Genomic DNA, 21,119 nt, shown 5'->3' with positions numbered 1-21,119 from the left:
ATGTGTGTTTATATACCACATATGAATACACACACACATATTGTGGGAATTAACAATGCAAGGAATGTTATTTTTTTGGACTTCATGCCAATCACTGTATTATAAACTGTGAGGACAACCAAAAAGACAAATTCCCCCTTTTTTTGAGGAATTTCCAATAGAATCAGTCCTTATGCAATAAGTACCCTGTTCCCCGAAAATAAGACCTAGCCAGACAATCAGCTCCAATGCATCTTTTGGAGCAAAAATTAATATAAGACACAGTCATATTATGTTACATTATATTATATTATATTATATTATATTATATTATATTATATTATATCCGGTGTTATAGTAAAATAAGACTGGGTCTTATATTAATTTTTGCTCCAAAAGATGCATTAGAGCTGATGGTCCAGCTAGGTCTTATTTTGGGGGAAACATGGTATGAATGAAAATGAGGAGTGAGAAGAACACTTGGAAAGCAGCATTAGAGGTTCATGTAGAACATGGAAGCATTCAGGAGGTTCAGGGTGGCCAGCTGGTTCAGAACTTCACAGCAGAGCCTCTTGGAGGGGTGAACTTGGAACCAGGTTTTATAGTTAAAAATGATAGGATATGAATATTTGAAAGAAGCATAGATTCTTGAAGAATGCCTAGTGAAGGGCCTTGGATAGAAGCACATATTGATATCACTGATGTTTCTCTATATGACTCCACTGGAAAATCTTAAGGGAAGTGCTTTTAATAAAAACAACAAACAAAGCATCACTCGATTGTATGAGAATAACATTGCGAAACATTTATAAAATCTGTGAAAGGCGACTGTAGAAGAGTAAGCTTTAACAGTCTTTCTTCTGCAAAGCCCAGTCTCTAGCAACTTTGGTGATACTCAAATGTTGGTTAAATGTAAATAATGATAGTGATTGGGAATGTGTAATATAAGGACTGGATAAAGATTCTTGATATAGAAAAGACATATTGGAAGGGAGACTTTATCTAAAACCAGTAGTACTAGATTATTATTATCTCAGTAAAATCTGGGAGTTCTGTGGGGAGGAAGGAAGCGTATCATTCAGGGTCCAATTGTAGAGGACAGGATCCACCTATCTATCTTAAACAGGAAGGAAGTTGTTACAGAGCCAGGTTATATGGCCACAGAATCATTTATGGCTGAAGCAGTATTCTAAACTAAGCTTTCGGGATCAACTCTTAAAGCTGGTCTTCAAAACTGGAGCCCCATGTTGTTGTTGAGACAGCTACTATTAAGAAGCATTTGGGATTAAGAACCATTAGGAACTGCCTCGTCACCAAGCTGCTGCTCCAGCCATTGGCTCCAGAACAGTGCTGGACCTGCTGTGTTTGCAGCAGCAAAATGGGTGGGTCATACCATGAATTGGGGGGAGGGGAAACATTGGGATCTCCCCTAAAGAAAGCCGCAGCCTCCAGGACTGCTTGGTTGCAGGGAACAGCAGAAGTGGCTGAAGTGCAGCTTCTACTTCTCTGCTCTCGCAAATCGCCTGGGAAGGCTTCTGACTGATGAAACTAAAGTCGCATGTGGTCCTGTGGCTCCCAGGAGGCCTGCTTCTGGGACTTGGCTGTAGAGGCAGGCATATCCACACAGAGGAAATTCAAGCTCTCATCTTGCCAACACAAAAGGGAAGCAATGTAGGAATAACGTATTTGGAAAGAAGAAATGGTTGGTTGTATAAGCATTCTCTCTTCTTTTAAGTGTACTTTTTTCTAGTTTCATAAATATTAACTTGTATTATGTGTAGTTACGGTGTCTCATAGATTTGGGAGTATTCTCCTTTTCATTGTTTCTAGATAGTTCAGAATTTCATTTTGTTTTTACCTTAGGCCCAAGAGCGTTTCTTAGTTTCAAAGTTGTTAGAAGTTTGTGGTTATATTTTAATATTTATATACTTAGATAGCAAACATCTGGTTTTGTCTGGTTACTAGCATTAAGCTTTTTGTTTTCAGAAGGTTTTGATACAAGTGTTTGTGAAGGGAAGCCAACCACTTACATAATTGAAAAGAGTAGTAGAACTTTTCAATTAATAAGAGAAGAAAAGAATGAACAGAAACTATCAAGCCAGCAGAATAGTAGAGAAAAAAAAGAGAAACCAATAAATTAAATTGTAAATGTAAAATAAGAAAAAAAAAAGTATACCATTGTTACATTAAAATATAAAAGGTCAAAGTACCCCCAGGTTAAGGGAGAGACTGTTAGCATAAAATAAACATAGATGAGAGTTGCTGTAAGAAATATACTTAAAGGCAAAAAGCAAAAAAATAAAAACATGAGGAACAATAATTATATCGGAAAGAAAGCACAAAACAGTGAAAAAGAGGCACAATTTGTGAAGTCATAATCTTCTGTGCCCAAATGGCACAGCAGCTAGACATCCATAATGAAAAGCTATCACAATTGCAAGGAGAACTGTTTAATAATTTAGTTTTATACTGGTTGATTTTAATGAGTACATAGTAGGTAATAGGGTCTTGACTGATCCAATTAAATTGACTTAATAAGATATATTATAAAACTTTATATAGAACTTTATGTTCTTTCCCTAACTCCCTTGGTGCCATGAAACACTTAGAGAAATTAGTGAAATACTTGGCCCAAAGACTACCTTAAAACGTTCATCTGAGCTTTTATAGATCACATGCTTTAATTATTGTCCAGCAAAATTAGAAATAAATATTAAAGTATAACCCCAAACTTTTAACAACTTGAAAATTAAGAAACACACTTGAGCCAGAGGTAAAATCAAAATAAAATTCTGAACTATCTAGAAAACAATGAAAAGAGAACACTCCAAAATCTATGAGACACAGAGTAGCTACAAATAATGCAAGTCAAAGCTTAAGAAACTAGAAAAAAGGACACTTAAAGAATAGAGAATTTAAAAAAATGGAAGCAGAAATTAATAAAATCGGAAACAGCAACAACAAAAGTAGTAGAAAGGATAAGTAAATCCAAAAGTCAATCTTTGGAAAGTTATAAACCTTTTGTGAACCTATTTCCAAATAAATGAGAGCTAAGTTAGAAATGAAAAAATCAACTAAAATATGGAAGAAATTTTAGAAGCTTGAGGATACCATGTATAACTGCTTGGAATCTAAATTTTAAACCTAGAGCAGGAATTGCAAACTTTTTCTATAAAGTTCCATACAGTAAATATTTTAGGCTTTTCGGGTCATACGGTCTCTGTCACAACTACTTTGTCACTGCAGGACAAAGGACCCATAGAAATTTTATAAAAAAACAAATGGGCATGGCTATGATCCAAGAAAACTTTATTTACAGAAATAGCCAGGATGCCAGATTTGGCCTGCAGGCCATAGTTTGCTGACCCTTGAACCAGAGGAAGTATAGCAAAATGATCCAAGGAGAATTTAAAATTTCAGTAGATGAATTAATAATTATATTTAATGTAATTCCATTTAAAGTCCCAATAAAGATATTTTGGAATTGGATAAAATACTTAGAGTACCTGAAGAGTACCAGAAGAATAAATGTGTGTTACTAGATAAGGCATCATGATAAAGACAATTGGGTGGGGGGAAGGAGTTCCCTTATGAATTATTAATATATACTGTAAAGTCACTTTCTTCAGAACAGCATGACATTGACACCATAGATAAATACCACCAAATGGAGTCCAGAATGGCTCTCAGAATATTCTGAAATTTAATATACAAGCATGCAATTCAGTGAGAAACATGCTTTATTTAATAACAAGTACTAGTATATTTGACTATCTGAAAAAAAATAGTTTAATTCTCATTCTGTGCCTTATAAAAGTTTATATAGATTATAATCATTACTGCAATAAATAAAACAATGCAAACATGAAAAGAAAAATGAGCTGACTGTCTACAATGTAGTAACCAGGGAAACGTTTAAAGCAAGAGGGGAAACCCAGACGATACAAAAGAAACACAACAGACATTTTATTTTATAATATATAAAATTTAAAAATATTTTCATGACAAAAGATATCAATAGACAAACAGTAGATGGAATAAAGAATTTCATCACATACAGCAATTAATGGATTAATATCAATAAAATATGAAAAATCTAATAATTTGACAGATCAAGAAAAATAGGCAAATAATTTGAATGACAATTTATAGAATAGCAAATCCAGTTGGCCAACAGCATATGAAAAGATGCTTAAGTTAATTATTCAAGAGAAAGACAAATTTAAGTAACAATATGATACTGTGTTCTATACCCTGGACAAGCAAAAGGTGAAAAGTATGATAACTCCAACTGGTGAGAAGGAAAGAGAAAGAGGAAATGTTCACATGTTGCTGGTGGAAGTGTGAATTGCCCTAGTCTTTTTGGAAAACAAACAGGCATCATCTATTAAAATTTTAATTCTCTTGGAATTTTTTGTAGCTAACACTACTGATTTGGAACTAACACTACTAACACTAATGATAAATGCACAAAGATATTCATTGTAGCACTAATTATAGCAGGTACCTGCCCACCCAGAAAAATGTGAAATAAAATAAATGCCCATCAAAAGAGCAATGTTTGAATACATACAGCATTTGCTTACTGTAAAATATTCAGCAGTCATTTAAAAGAATGAGTTACAGCTGTACCATTTGGCACATATATGTAGTATGACTTGTCAAATAAGATACAGAGGACTATATAAATATGAGGCCATTTTTGTCAAAACTGCATGTGTATATATAATTATATGTGTATGTACACACACACAGACACACACACACACACACACACACACACACACACACACACACACAGCCAAAAATAAACAAAATCTTATAGTATCTTAAATCCAGAACCTGTCAAATGCCTGTTTATTTTGATACCTCATGTACCAAGGTTTTTAATGGTGTTGAATAACAAAGGGTTTTAGCTGGGGGTTAGAGGGAGGAGTAAGGGGAGCATTTCCTATTTAAGAATAATTATCAGAGATCTTGTTTTGAAAGTTTCTATCAAGAAGGTATCCAGGCTTTGTGGCATCACCTAGTGAATAAGCTATCCCCCAGTTATGCAAGCATATTGTACCTTTCACCAAAGCCTTCACAGCTGGTTAGGTTTCAGAGCAAGTTATCATAGCTGAGAAAACCAGTGACTCCAGTGGAAACTTTACAGTGCTTCTCTCCTCTGTTAAGATAGCCACATCACCAATTTGTTATCCAAGTAGAAAGGTACATTTTTATGCTTCCGTTTGTTTATCTTCTTCACGTGATATTGATTCTTCCTCCCACACTTGTGCTCTGAGTACAGGTAAAAGTGGCCTCATCCTGTTTATATATGTAAAATAATGACTGTCACTGAAACAAAACATTACTTGCCCTTACTATGGGTATTCCCAATAATTTCTACTCTAGTCTACTTAATTTTATTTCACTTTAAAAATGCTGGTCACAGCCCATTAAATTGACTTACTGACTCACTGAGTGGGGTAGTGACCTGCAGTTTGAAAATAAATAAATAAATAAATAAGTAAATAACCCTGCCTTGAAGGACTCCTATCAAAACTGCATGCATGGCATTCCACAGTCAGAAGATTTCCACTGGACTGGCAAGGCAGTTACTTAGGGAGGTCAGATCCCGACCAAGGCATGTTTTGTTTTATTTAGTCCCCGTGAGCAGGGTCCTTAGGGTTGTTGTCTCAGGCAAAGCTCTGTGATACTTTTAGAGAATGAGCTTAAACTGGGGGCAACTACTTTTTCTTTTTTTTTTTACTGCTGTGGTTGATGCCTTAGGTTATGATTTTTCTCCAACAGTTGGGACTGTCATGAGAAGGCTGGTCATCTTGGTATAAATAGAAGACATCTCAGTTGATTTCACCTCTGCTCTGAGCATTCTTGGATGATCTTTCCCGCTTAGACTTTAAAATTGTATGTTCAAGTTGGAAAGAGAAGAATTGCCATACTAAACTGAATAACAATTAAGTATATTTTGTAATTAGTACCCCCAATTGGGCAAACTGCTAAATTAATTCTTCTTAGGACCAGTACACTCTGTTCCACCTACAGGATTTGTGTGGGTCAGAAGCACAGAGACGGCTTGTGTGCAGGCCTTTAAAGTGGAAGTGTCTGAAAACCTGACTCATACTTTGACCACAAAGGAAAATGATGTATGTAATATCTAACTAGATTTGGGAGCAAAGAATTTCAAAAAGAAGATGGAAAATGCACTCTGCCGATGGCATCCTTCGTAGTATACCAAAGTTAAGATGTGTATAAAAAAATAAAAATAAATAAATAAATGAATTTTAGATATTCATTAGGAAAGAAAGGCCATTATACCCTGCCATTGCTTTTTTAACATCTAAATTATTTTCTTCCTAGTGATTAACCATTGATGCCTTTGATGTTGTGGGTGTTGTCACAAGATAGTTCATCACATGGGGAAAGAGCAGAGGAGGAAGATTGGCAACCTCTCTCCTTGGTACTTTTCCATAAGACTCTTTTCACCAACCTCATTGTTATTTTCCATTTAACTCTGAAATAGTTCCAAATCTGATATTGTAGGAATTTGATTTTATTTCCTTACTACATGAGTATTTGACATTAATTGAGCCATTTTTTGAAGTTATTTAATAAGCATCACAGGAAAAAAGGAATGTAAAGTAAAAGCAATAGTAACTATAACTTACAGAAGACAAAACACCTAACAAAAAGAGTATGCTGAGATGTAGAAAGTCAAAGTCTAGGTACTCCTAAAATTCACCTTTTCATTGTCTTTCCCTTGCTAGAATTTTCTACCAACATGGCAGTATTGGGAGTTAGGATAGAAAGCATAGGGTGGCGGCCGGTTAGCTCAGTTGGTTAGAGCATGGTGCTAATAACACCAAGCTTGCCAGTTCCATCCCCACATGGGCCACAGTGAGCTGCGCCCTCATTAAAAAAGAAAAGAAAAGGGAAAAAAAAGTATAGGTAGAGCTTTCTTCTTTAAGACATTTGCCACTTCTTTCTATAGCTGAAGATAGTTAACCTCAAAGTAACTGAAAGTCCAGGCTGCAAGTAGTTTCTATACTATAGTGGTCATGATTTTGAGCTATTTCTACCATCTGTGACTCTGTCACTGGCAAGACTGAATATGCCTTTCCTGGAGTTTGTAGGACTGTCAAAAAACAAGACACCAATTTTGTAACCAGTCCCAAATGAAGCAGATTTCTGCCTCTGGTGCTCCATTTTCAGAATAAGTCCTAGGTCATTCTCTCTGAAAACAGACTGAAGTAGGTGGCATGAAAACAGACTGAAGTATAGGTGGCATATAGAAGTCACTGTAATAACAGAAAATTGATGAGACCGAGAGCCATCAACATTACATCAGCATGCCTTATAATATTTATGGAGTACTCAGTATATTCTCTGTTGCTATGCCATCCATTCGTGTAGTCTCCACTCTACAAATCGACTATAGGGATTCGTATTATAGCATATGTTGTTATATGGAATCTTACTATGATTTTAAATTCAGTGTCTTCCAAACTATAACATTTTCTTTTCAACTGACTAATTCCTTGCTGACCTTGGGGTTTGGTTTTGTTCTTGGTGTGCTTGCACACTCGTGTGTGTGTATATTTCATTATTTTGTTCAAATTATATTTTCCCCATTTCTTTATTGTCAATAATATTCCTAGCTTTATTTCCTCGTGGGTGATTTTTCAGGGGAACAAATTGTCCTTTGATGCTTGTCTCTCACCCATTGTCCACTTGCTGATGTGTTTCCGTGAGCAGAGGCGGCAGTTCTCACACACTGGTTCTCTATATGAAGAAGAGAGAGACCACACATCCTTTTCTAGGTTCTATGAAAATATTGATTTACTTCTTTTCCCTTAATTGCAAAAGGAAAAGCTAAAGGGATAGCGATGTGTTCAAAATTGAGTGAATGACATTATTTCTTCTAACTGACATGGGGTAGAGGAACCTACCCTCTGTCAAATATCACTGGCATAGCCTTATAGATGCCCAGGAACAGCAGTGTTTTCCATTTGGCTGGCTATTCTCACATGTTGTCTGTCAAAATAGAGAAACAGGGTATAGACTGACAATAAGACCAAACATACTCTAAGCATCTCTCTCCCTGTCATCTGAGGAGAGAGAGAGCTCTAAGCAAAGGGAGAAATGGGCAATTGAGGGACATGTCCCAGTCCTCAGTGGCCTTCAAATACCTCTTTTTTGCTCCTTCATTCTGTTCGTTGGACAGCAGCATACCTTGTCAGGATGAACTATTACTATTTTTTTAAACAAGATAAGTTCAAGAAAAGTAAAAAAGAACCAATGTTTACACGGTGTAATAGCATGTGTAACTTGCTATTCCAAGGCAGAATTGAAGTAGAGTCATGAAAGATGTGGACAGAATTATCCATGAAGGACCGACATAGCTGCTACATAGCCACCAGCTTTCCTGATGACTTCTGCGATGAGCTGGGAGGAGAAAACAATGTCCTTTCATCAGTGTTCTCCTCAGGGCCTTTGCTGTATGAGAATCATGGGAGGAGTTGAGGACGGCTTTGATTTCAAGTGGAAATTTTTGCTTTCTTGATGAAACTGGCTAGCACCCAGGACACCAGACATTTAACTCTAATTCTATGACTATCACCCACCCAATCCTATTGATACCTGCCCTGAATGCCAAGGGGTTCAGAACCCAGCTGGTCCTGCTCCATGAAGTTCTTGTGGCTTCATCTGTAGCGATCCAACTGTGTTTCTGGATCCCAAAATGTACTTACTGGTAATAAGAAACACAGTCTATTAAGGGGGGAGAAATGGACATGTAGAGGTCATGTGACACATTCAGACTTCTTCCCTTTAATGGAAAAAAAACAAAAAAACCTGCTGTGACATCACGTAGTCACTAGGGGACATGCTGTTGCCAGAGATTCTAACTTCATCTACTGGTACTTCCTGGGGAACAAAGAAAGGCTTGGGTTTTTGTGCAGCAAAGAGCCCAGAGAGAAAAGAGAATATAAGCCGTGACTGCAAACACCAACCGAGGCTTTGCTGTGGTCTGTGTTGGTGGTGGACCTCAGTCTATTCTGATCTCTGTGGACTTGCCTCTCTCATGCTCTGCACCTGACTCCCATACGTACCCTACTGATGAAGCCAGGGCTACATGTGGCCACTCCAATGGGAGCTGTGTCTGTCACAAGTGCCCCACCTGATGTCTTGAAAGATTTTATTAGCATCCATGCCCTCCATGGTAAACATTAAATTATAAGGGCACTGGCGGTACAGTTCAGCTCTGCCTGACTGGTTGTTTATAATAGTCATTGCTGCCATCGGTTTGTTATCCTTCTGTGTTAGACATTGTACCCAATGGTGTATATAACTTAACAGGTTGCATACGGCGGGGTTTAAATCCCTCATACCCCTCTGTTCCGGAAAAAACGAAGATTCTCGTGATCCGTACGCAACGTGTTAATTGCATTTAATCCTCAAAACAACTGTTTGAGATAGTTACTACTATTTTCTCTATTTTACAGATGAGGAAGGTAAAGCTTAGAGAAGCAAAATGAGGTGGCCAGGATTGTTCAGCTAATAATTGTGTTGCTAGGACTAGACGTAGGCCCATCTTATCCAAAGGCCATATTCTTAAATTATACTGTGATTCTCAGCTGATGGGGTAGACTATAGCAGGACTTAGGGAATTTTTTTCAGCTGCTATGTTTATATTCCCCTTTTCCATTCCCATTCCCATTTCCCCTGTTTGTCCTCCCCATTCTGTCTGATTTGCTTTTCTGGATAGGTGGGTAGGGGGAGTACCGGTCCTCACCAATGAAGGTCACTATTACTCTGAGTCACTTTTCCTAAGGTGCTGTGCTGGAGCCTTCCGGTGTCCTGTAATGGAAAATAGACTGAGACCAGAGGGTTGAAGGAGAGCTGACAAATCCCTAAGCAATTTTTCTGTGACTTCCTGCACGTAGAGTTCTCTCTTTGATGGCATAGATTCAGGTGGCACACACAGTTGCAGACTACTGAGGAAGGATGCAAAACAGCTTCTATAAATATGCAAAACATGTATATAGAAAATAGGAAACACATAAAATGCATATATACACGGGAAACATCCATATACAAAATGTACGCGTACGTGAAAAATATATATGTATATGAGAAAATGCATTTGAAATACACATATTCAACTGTAAGTATTTCCCCCTCTCCCAGTTCCAGCATCAGCCACAGTAAGGGTATTAAGCTGTTACACGTTCATCGTGCAGCAGCTCTTCCTTGAGCCTTGCAGAGAGGGGGCGTCAGTGGGGATAACGGCCATGCTAGGCCTGCAAGGAGCTCACAACCCAAAGAGCTTTTGTTTCTCTGGAGGAGAACACTGACAGTTCAATTTATAGATCAGTTCTCTTAGATCGTCATGATTTACATAGCCAGAGAATTTAAAAAAACGAAAAACAAAAAACAAAACGCTAATACAAAGCCCCATGCCTTTTAGTTCTAATTGCTGACTGGGACCACCTTTGGATTTCAAGCTTATTTATGCAGTTACAGGATTAAGTGTGACTTTTTCATTTTCCTTGGCAACTTCTGATTGACAGCCAATTAGAAATGACAGTTGACAGCAGGGAAAGATCTGGAAGACACACCGACGCTATAGTCTCAGCATTTTCTGATCTTTTTGTTTAAAGCTGTTTAAAAGCCCCTGCAGTCACCCATGAAGCACACTGTAGCATCAGAAAAATAGTGTTTTCTTCCTTAAGCACCGCTCTGATCCTATCGTACATGGCTTAGACCTTGACTAAAAATGTTAAATACATTCTTTCTTGACTTGGAGTTGGCTGGGTACATTGAGGATCTCTATTTTGTTCTTTCAGGATGAGAAAAATATGTCATGCACTTTTTTTTCTATCCACCTTCACTGAGAAAGATTTTGTGTAAATGAGTAGTTTTTAAACAGTTTAACATTAAGTGCATGTGAGATCTATGGAAAAGGCAACTAGGTGGAATTTCCTGATAATACTGGACAAACAGACAGCATTGTCATCTGGAGCTGCCCTAATCACACTTGCATCATTTGACCCTTTGATGCACAGACAGGTTTTAACCTTAGGGCTTTTGAATTTGTTGTTACCTCTCCTTGGAAACCTGTTTTGTTTTGTTTTTTGTTTTTTGTGTTTTGTTTTGTTTTTTGTTTGTTTGTTTGTTTTTTGTTTTTGAGTGTGACCTGGCATCTGTCTTGGGTCCCTCACAGCTGACCCATCTTAGGAAGTCTTCCTCTGAACCCTCACACTACTGCAGGCTGTGTCTCTAATCGCTCTGTCACAGTATCCTTTTGTACTGTAGCAGTACCCCAACCAGGTAAACTGTTGCTTGTCTGCTCAGCATGTGTCTCTTAAGCTTCATGAGAGCAGAGACCCTGTCTGCTCTAATAATCATTGTATTTCCAGGACTTGGGACAAGTCCTCCAATAGCTGGTTCCCAGTAGAAGGTACTGCTGATATCTCATCCTGTAATAAGGGTGGCTATGGCTTTCCGGGCCCTTCCAGGAGGCTCTCCCTCCTAGTGAGATAGTGGCACAAGCCTGCTTCCTGTAGTTGCAGGCCTGTGACAGAAGAAGCAGATGTCACCCTGGGGCCGCTGATCTTTCTTGGAAAGGCTGGTGACCGTGGTGTGGAGGGGTCGACCTCTTCTTGTACCTCTGTCTGGTTATGGTGGTGTCCCTATCTCTGGCTACCATTGTCCTGGGTCTTGCCAGCAGGCTGCTTGTCACCCAGTGTGATGTGCCTCCTTGTATCTGCTTCCCCCTGACCCCCCCAAAAAAGAAAAAATAACATATATATACACATATATACATACATATACATGGATGGAGATATAGCTATATGTGTATATATATATTATGTACATATTATGTATATATATTATGTACATATATATATTATGATGTTTGTGGCTCACAGCGGTGCCACTTACATCATATTATTTAAAATCAGTGGTTTTCAATATTGGCTGCCCATCAGGAGAGCTTAAAATAACAGATGTGCAAGGTTGCTTTAAGTGTATGAATCATCAAAGGCTCAGGAAAACAAGGAAGATAAGCTTTCCATAGCTTCCAAAGTTGTGGTTGTTTGTAAGACTTTCTATATTTTATTTTAAATCCTCATCTCGTAGCCTTAATCCTTGTGACTGTCACAGAGAGATAATTAGATCAAACATGAACCTGGATTGGCCACAGACACGTCTGGGGCAGGTCCAAAGTTTAATTACTGTTTCAGTAATGTAAGAGCTTAATTATAGTTTTAATGTATAAACAAGTTTTGATACGTTGCCCTACAAATAGAAGAAATGTAAGTAATCAACAACTGGGCTTCTGTCTCAAAACACGACCAACGATCGCCAAATTATTTTTAAGAAATGTACTACATGTTAAATGGTCGTTTTTCTGTTAGCTTGTATAAAGTATATGACATTGAATAACTTGAAAAAAGGCTTATTTATCCATGACATGTCTTTGGTGTTTATTCATAATATGTGTCGGTATTTATCCAATTCCAGTAAAATTGTGTGACAAATTTCCATGAAAATAGAACTTCCCTTTTTTCTCATATTTATGTATTCGATATCACATTTTATTCTTAGACTCTTCCTTATCACCATGGTATCTAAACAGATTCCTCAGTATGACATGCTGTCCAATCTTACTTTACACCTGAGGCATAGAGGTCAGAATGAGTAAGAATCCTGTGCAGAACCGCTTTACCCAGCTAGTGGCAGACCCAGCATTAGAATTCACTTCCCTTTTTATCAAAGGAGTAGTCATATTCCTGAATCATTAGATAGGAAAATAAAAAGCAACAACCTTACATCTATTCCTTAGAGGTATCTGGCCAAGTCTGTGCTTTTAATCTGGATAGTTATGTGGTGAATCTCCTACTGAGGATCTCCAGAAAAGATTTTTTCAGCTTTTCCTAGACCATGAGGAGTGCCATTAAATTTATTATCTGGAAGTATTTCCTAAACCGACTCAAAAGCGTGCTTGCTAAAAATTTTATTTCAATTTTCTTACTGCTTGCTGAGAGAGCAGCTGTTATCCTTTTCCTTTTAACTCACCTCCTGATGTGAGATTTCCCTTTTCCAGACTAAAATCTGTTTTTACATGTTACCACGTTGACCTTCCAAACCCTTGAATCATTTCAGTTTTTCATTTTGGTAGGTCTGTTCTCTTCATGAGCTCTAATTAAATAATTCTAAACCACACACATGCACCAAGCAATCCAGTTCAGTCTAGAGTGGGTATCAGTCAAGTTTACAGGCTCAGAATTGCAAGGGATGTAACTTTCCATATTTTTCTGCAACTCATTTTTAGGTTCATTTTGAGTTCTTTTTCTATCAGCATTTTAGAGAAATGTTTATCCCCTAAAGCAGGAGATATTCCCCTCTTACTCCCTGGCCGGCCCAAAAGTAATGACTTTTTTGAGTGTACGGTTCAGAATTCTCAAGACACAGAATAGTTGAAAGGATTTTTTTAAAAGCAGTCTATTTTCTATACAAAGTAAAATATAATAACAGTACAAATCTAGTATGAAAACTTGGCTACCACTAAAATAACGTATAATGTATTTTCTTGTAGTTAGGTCACACTTCAGAAATAAGAGTGCTTCTCAACTAAGACGTACCCTGCAAGATTAGAACCCCTTGTCAAGTTGCTTTTCCTTTCATTTTAGTGCTAAGGATTCAGATGAGTGGTAAGAACTAAGCAAGCAAAAGAGTACATGACTGGTAAAGTGGAAGAGTCTAAAGGGAGTTGAAGCTCACTAAGCCTCAGAGGTGAGGGGTTGCACTGTCTATTTTCAGAGTCTAAAAAGACATTTGAATTATCCATTATCTGAAGCAGTAGAGTCACTAGTGTCTCCAGAAAACAAGGAAATGAAGAGGTAAGGGAATGTCACAACAGGATGTGGTTAACAGAAGCTCATTGCTGGGATCCATGCAGGCAATGCTGAGCAGACGACAATGGTCAAGGTGATCAGGGACTCAAGGCCCAGGGACCTCTGAGTGAGCCCGTGGCACCAGTTAAATAAACAGAAGCGAGGACCTGGGAAGGTCACCACTGTCAAGCCCTACCAGGAACTAGGATAATACCCTGGGCTTCAAACCAACACCGTGGCTCTCTGCCTAATCTGAGTATGATCTTGAATTCTGTTTTGTTCTCTGAGAGGAGAAGGAACCCAAGCCAAGGTCTGTCTGCCTTCAGGGACGGAAGATCTATGGTTTGTTTCCAGTGAATCCTGATTATAGCAGAGGCAACCCAAAAGGTTTTCAGCCACTGGAGGCTCTTACAGTGCTTTAAACCCTTTAAGGCAATTTGAGTTTTTGGTGCCTTCTGTCTTCACAGTTGTCTTGTGTAGTATTTGAAACCTATAAGGGCCAGATTGATAAGTGATTTTTCACCTATTCACTGGAGATGGGAAATTTGCAAAGTTCCTCTCCTTTATTTTCCACTTGCAGTGGCTGCTTCAATTCTATCCCTGTACACACATACTTGGATGCAGGGGGCAGGGGAAATCTATTTACAAACACATGGCCAGCTTCTAAAGCTGGGAGGTCCAGGGGCACACTAAGGTGATAGGTCACTTGAATATAGAAAAAATAAAGGAACTCATCTTGACCACATTCTGTGCACATCAGTTTTCTACAAATTAGGGATAGTGATACCTACCCTTATGAATTAATGTGAGTAAAACCCTCAGCCCAGTACCTGACATTGTGAAAACAAGTATCAGCTTCCTCCTAGAGCCACAGTTATGGAGATGGAGTTGTCTCTGTGGGAGAGTAGAGCTTTCACAGTGGTTCTGAAGGAGCGTCATTTTGCCCCACAGGGGACATTGGCCAATGTGTGGAGACATTTTTAATAATCACAACTGGAGGGAAGGGTACTACTGGTATTTGTCAGTTAAAGGCCACATATACTACTGAACATCCTATAATGCACAGGACACAACAAAGAATTCCCCAGCCCAAATTATCAATAGTGCCTGGTTGAGAAACCCATCCAGCTGGGTAGTCATAACAAAAATGGACAAGGCTGATTTTCCTTCATCCTTAGGAAAAATAATATGTTAACACACTAACATCACTGACTACACCTGGCACTTAAAGAGTCAGAGAGCCTACAGAATCTACATACTGCTGTGAAACTAAATCCAATTCTGGTGAAAGAAAACTTTTCCTTCATTCTAAAGAGAAAGTAAAGGATTTTTTAAAAAAGTTTAAGCAATTTTAACTACTCAACTGAGTTTATTGCAGTAAGGCTGGATTTTGTCGATTTCAATATTTTACAATAATACAGCCTAAAGTTTTTGATAGATTTGTATGTTTACTAAATAAATACTGATATTTGCATGACACAGAGGACCAAGAAAAAGTCCCTTGTTAAATTCTGTGTATAGAGTTTTATGTCAAGTCAAATGAGACTCTAAAGGAAAAAGAAATATTTAGGGTTATCTTGCCTTAAATATAAAAGTGAAATGTGCTAGAATTGAGTACTGATATCACAAAATATTGGAAATCAGATGCTGATAAAAATTTTAAAATAGCTTCATGAAAATGCTTTGGAGTCACAGGGCATTTTTAAAGCTTGACTTTCGTTGTACTTCCACATTGTTCCATTGTTAGGTGAAGTCTCCTTAGTGGGTGGATCACCACCCAACTGCCTGGCTGGGTTCCCTGGGACATGTAGAGGTCCCACAGTCTTTGCCGTGTTCTGCAATTGCTAGTCCATGGTCTAGCAACTTCTGGCACCATTTTTAAAAGAACATACATTTTCAAAACAAATGATTATTACTAAAATCCTTATTTCAGTCATCTTTTTTGCAGACTTTCAACTTTTTTTTTTCCAGTTTTGTTTGCCAACTGGGAAAAATTTTAAAAGAATTTGGGCCTCTTCCTGCTTCCATGTTTAGCATACCATAAATTCCATTAGTAAATTCTTAAGGTAGTTTGATCTATTTTTTTAAAAATAATTCTAGATTTCAGTCATTTGTTAAAAATGTGTTGAAAAGTGACTACAATTGCACCAGCCAAAGATAGACTTAAGTTCATATTTTCTTTTACAAAACTTCCATTTGAAATGTTTTCAGAAAATAGAGACAGCAGATATATACAGTTTCTCAATAATTCAACATGACCTGATTTTTAGATGTTCCTCAGTAGTCATTTATCCCCAGAGGGATCAACGGCTGTGTGTCCATCAGCTGGAGTGTGATTTCTGATTGCAGTAGGGACATGAGCACTGTCTAAGAGATACAGACAAAATTCTTACGGGGCAGTTGAACTTTGGAACTATGTGTTCTCTCTGTCCCTGCTCAGCTGGTGTCCAAAGATACTGTCCCATTGGATACCTTCTAAAATCCAGACCTACTTTGCCTGGATCCTATTGGCATGGTTTACATATGTGAAAATTTATTCATGTTCCTTCATTCTATGTTTGAAATAAAATCACCATTCATGATTTAGAAGAGTGTGTGTTTGCCTCTCATTGATAACCAAAACCATAAAGTGAGACGAGTTACTTGATGGTTTATGTACTGTATGTATATTATCCTTTGGTGATAACATTTAGCATTGAAAAGACTCATCTATTCTTTCTACTCTTGTACATAGAAAAAAATCTATCTTCTCTAGTATGGATTTTTTAAAATGACCTTTGATTTTTGTTTTTAATTACGATTCGTTAGTTTCTCTTTCAAAACCCTGTGGCACTCTCAGGATAAACATTGCCGATTCAGTGATTCTTCTTGTTTTTTCTGTTTCCTTGGTGAGTTTTGGACAGAGGTTCCAATAATTTTGTGTGGTTTCACGGGATATAAACTTGTATTTTATTCTTATTTAATTATATATTCACTTATTCATCAAATAGTTTTGGGCACCTATTCTGTGCTACAACTGTGTTCAGTGCTGGGGATTCAGCCAGATTAAGACAGTGTTTCTCCTCTTGAAGAGTTCATAGGTAAGGACCAATGCACACTAAATTCAATGTGATAAGTGCTAGGATGGAACCAGTAAGAACAGGTAAGATACATGAGGAAGCCGCTAACTGAGAGAAAAGTTTCACAGTGTAGGAACCATTTGATTTGGGCTTTGAGGATGAATAAAGTTGGACACATGAAGATGGAAGGAAAGAGTGTGACTTGCCAACCGTAGTATGAGGAGAGGAAAGGGAGCAGAAAGTGCCCAAGGCGTTGAGAGTAACAGGTAAAACTAGTGGCTGGAGACTAGGCTGTCAGATGGAGAAAGGCTGAAGGACTCTGAAGGGTTATATTTTATTCTGTACCCAGTGAAAAGCCATCCAAGTTTCTACTGTGATGTTATAGACCAGCTTATCCTTAGGTGGAATATGTATGACGTAGGGGCCCCAAAGAACCCAATCAAGAAAGGTCTACATTTTTTTTTATTAATATATGTTTATTTTAGAATGCAGGAAAGTAGTAAGAAGTAAATGAAAAATTACCTATAAATCCACTTGCCAGTAGTATTCATTTTTAAGATTTTTGTGGATTTCCTCCTTATACTCTTTTTCTATGCATAGAAAATAAATGCATTTTATATAATATTTGATAAAAAATTTGAAACTACAGTTTTGTGTATTTTTAACATGATATTTTGAGCTTTTAATGTTATCACTAATTGTTTTTCTGGAAAATGATTTTTTAATGATGCATAATGTTCCCTTGTATGGATTTCCCATAACGTATATAAATAAGCCTCCATTTTTGGACATTTAACGTATTTCATCTTTTTTGTTTTCTTCAGTAATAGTTTGCTGAATATCTCAGTAAATATTGTGGTAGTATAATAATACCAGATCAACGATATTGTGTATTTGTTTAATAAATCCATTGAGAAAGGATAATAATAAATGAATTTTGGTTGATTGACCTAAATGGGAATGAGGCTTTGATGGTGGTGAGAGTAATCTGAGTTAGATGTTAGGAAGGACTTCCTTACTATACCAGTTGTGAGGCAGTATTTGCCACCATGCAACTCCTGAACCTATAGTCTCATTTTCAGGATATCATTAAAAATAAGCAGCCAGGATTTAAGTACTATCTTTCTTACAAAATTTGGTGAGGATAGATAGTATCTTATGTCTATATCTAAAATTTTCAACTTCTGTAATCCTTTTCAATTTTATTTGTATGTAAATTCAATTTAAAATACAAGTTTTCAAAATGTTTGACAATTACATGCTATCTTCATCCATTCCGGCTGCTGTAACAAAATCCATAGACAGGGTGGCTTAAACAATGCATATTTGTTTCTTACAATTCTAGAGGCTGGGAAATCTAAGATCAAAGTGCCAACAACTTCCACGTTTGGTGAGAGCCCTCTTTCTGGTTCATAGATAGCCATCTTTTTGCTGTGTCCTCACATGATGGCAGGGGTGCGAAAGCTTCCTGGGGCCTCTTTTACAAGGCACTAATCCCATTCATGAGGACTCCACCCTTGTGACCTAATCACCTCCCAAAGGCCCCACCTCCTAATACTATCACATTCAGGATTATGATTTCAACATATGAATTTGGGGAGACACAAAGATTTAGTCCATTGCACGTTATGCAACCAGCCAAGTACTGCAGAGGTATGTAAGCAAGAGTTTTCTTTTCCTTATCCATCCAGTCTCACCCTTTTGCAGTAATCAGCATTAACAATTTGGTATGTAGCTTTTCTCAGCTTTTTCAATGCTCATACAAACTACATGGACATTTCAATTCACATATAAAAGATATTTTTATTAAGCAGAGTACTGTGTACTGGTTATTAAACCCCAGAGAGCATAACACTGTGTACCAGTGTCAGGGGAGGGATCCAAATACCACTGTCTGTTGCGTCTTGGGATTTGAGTTGCCAATGAAAACACCACAATCACTGGATGGAACAACACTGTACTTACATGGAGAAGAGACAGAGCAAGATCAGCTTGAGTGGTGTGCATCAGTCCCTTACAGCTAACAGGTCCCCACTATGCTCCCAGCAGCTGATGCAGGGCAATTGGCCTATGTACACCCCTCTTCTTTCTAACACTATCAGCAATGGAGGGAAGGACTCCAACCCCTCCTTCGTGGAGTCTGAAATACTGAAAACTGGTGGTGCGCCTGAGGGCCACTGACACCCCCATGCTTAAGCAGAACAAAAGAGCTCGTACTGAGTCTAAGATAGGGAAAGGTATTTCCTCACAAGGTGATAAGCCAAGCTGACAACAGGCTATGTGGGCTCTGTGTCTCTTGGTAGGAAGTGTTCCAGGCCCAAGATCCATTCTTCTTTGGCCAAGTGGGGTCCAAAGACTGTATGCATGGGACTGCCTTTCCCAACAATTTTCATTTCTCTCCCTAATGGATTATATGCAACCATGACTCAGCAACTTGGTTTTTACATTTGACAATATACAATGAACATTCCTTCTGGTCAGTATTTTTAATAACTGAAAAAAATAGTGTGCAGTGTGGGTACACTCTACGTGTTTCATTTGGTCCCCTACTAATGGGCGTCTGGGTTTTTATAGTTTTCTACCACTACCAACAATGCCGCAGTAAATGTTTACTATCTATCTTCTTAGATCAGCTTTTTTTTTTTTTTTTTGTAGGATTGATTCTCAAGAGTGGGATGGCAAGGTCAAAAAGTCTCTCAATCAGCTGTCATAGTCCAGAAGACAGTGACACATTAGAGAACCTATTTCACCATAACCTTGCCCATACAGGGTATTATCCAACTTTTGCATTTTTGCTAATCTCTTAAATGAGAAAAAAAAAAAAAAAAAGAGGTATATCTTTGTGATTTCAATTTGCATTTCCTTTATTACTAGTAAGGTTGTCTTTTCATATTTTACTTGGCCATTGCATTGACTTGTGTTAAACTTTTCTAATCCTTGCATCTTTTATTTTTACTAAACATTTCATGATTCAGAAACACATATTTTCATCTTGTAGTATTTATTTCCCTACCCAGAGTTTAAGAGAAAAAGAGATTCTTCTGCTGGACACATTGTCAGTAGCAGCTATTTGAAATGCTAAAGATTTGATAAGTGAAACGAGAGAAATGTGAATGTTACTGGACTGATTGCTTACAGTAAAGTGAAGACTGCTTATACCTCTGACCAATGCTTTTTAAGTGATCAGGCCTCTGAATCTGTCTGCAATACCAAAAGGCATACATCCAGGCTTTCCTTGTTGGTGTCAAGACGTAATTCTAACCCTCACTGTAGCCTTGATGTTTTGTAAGGACTAGAGAACATTAATAAGCTCAGGCATGTCTGAAGAGGTCTTTCGTACTACCTACCCCTTTCTTATGTATGCCTTGGGGAGGGGGTGTTAGATTTTGTCCTGCTTCACATTCATGTTGGATGTCTTCCATTGAAAAGGGAATGGTTTTACTATTTTCCTGAACTTGCCCTAAAGGATGGCCCAGCACTTTATAAAGACCAGTGAGCATTCAAGGAATGACTGAGGATGGGAATGTAGCCTGTCCAGTGAAGCTAACCACAAGCACAGCTGTGTCTGTCTCACTCCCTCAGGGGTTGGAGGAAGTATAAACTGGTCCCAGAGTTCTGGGCTGTAGCTTGGGTATCTCAGGACGACTCACCAAATGAAAGAATGGAAAATCCAGTTCTCAAGTCTATTTCTGATGGTATAAGAAGAAGGAGGAGGGAGGAGAGGAGGAAGGAGAGAAATGGGATTTCTTTTTCTTTAAATGAGTGTTGCTTTTTGTTAATGAATTTGAATTCAGAATAATTTATTACCCTGGAATTTTCTTAGTCATATAAGTGAGACTAGACTGTCTTTGTCTCCCTTCTTGCTGGAAGCAAAAAAAATCTAAGACTGGGTGTTAAATTCTGAGGTTTATCTTTTTTCATGTTTGGCTTCCTTTCTTGAGTTCCAGGAGAGGTAAATTTTATGGGGGGTGGGGAGGTGTGTACAATGCGGGTGGGGATGCAGAGAAAAGGATGGTTGAAAGGTTATAATGGTCTACCTATGTTTGGTTTGTCTATATATATATATTCCTATAATACTTTTTTTTTTTTTTTAATGAAATGCAGATCTTCATTCAGAAAAGGAAGTTCCTAGAGTCTATCCATCAGGAACATTAGCTATTTTTGGTTTTTCCATAACTAT

The 21,119-nt window shown here is 37.8% G+C and overlaps 1 protein-coding gene across 4 annotated transcripts in view; it reads left to right on the top strand.

Annotated features, from left to right (window-relative positions):
* The window catches only part of TPD52L1 (TPD52 like 1), an 80,637-nt gene that overhangs the window by 12,985 nt on the left and 46,533 nt on the right, over positions 1–21,119 (top strand). The window lies entirely within an intron of this gene.

The sequence above is a fragment of the Rhinolophus sinicus genome, chromosome 2 (assembly GCF_057876585.1).
Source record: "Rhinolophus sinicus isolate RSI-liver-muscle chromosome 2, RSI-T2T, whole genome shotgun sequence".
Taxonomy (NCBI): Eukaryota; Metazoa; Chordata; class Mammalia; order Chiroptera; family Rhinolophidae; genus Rhinolophus; species Rhinolophus sinicus.
Note: the sequence above shows the minus strand (reverse complement) of the source record. Positions and strands in the feature narration are given on the sequence as shown.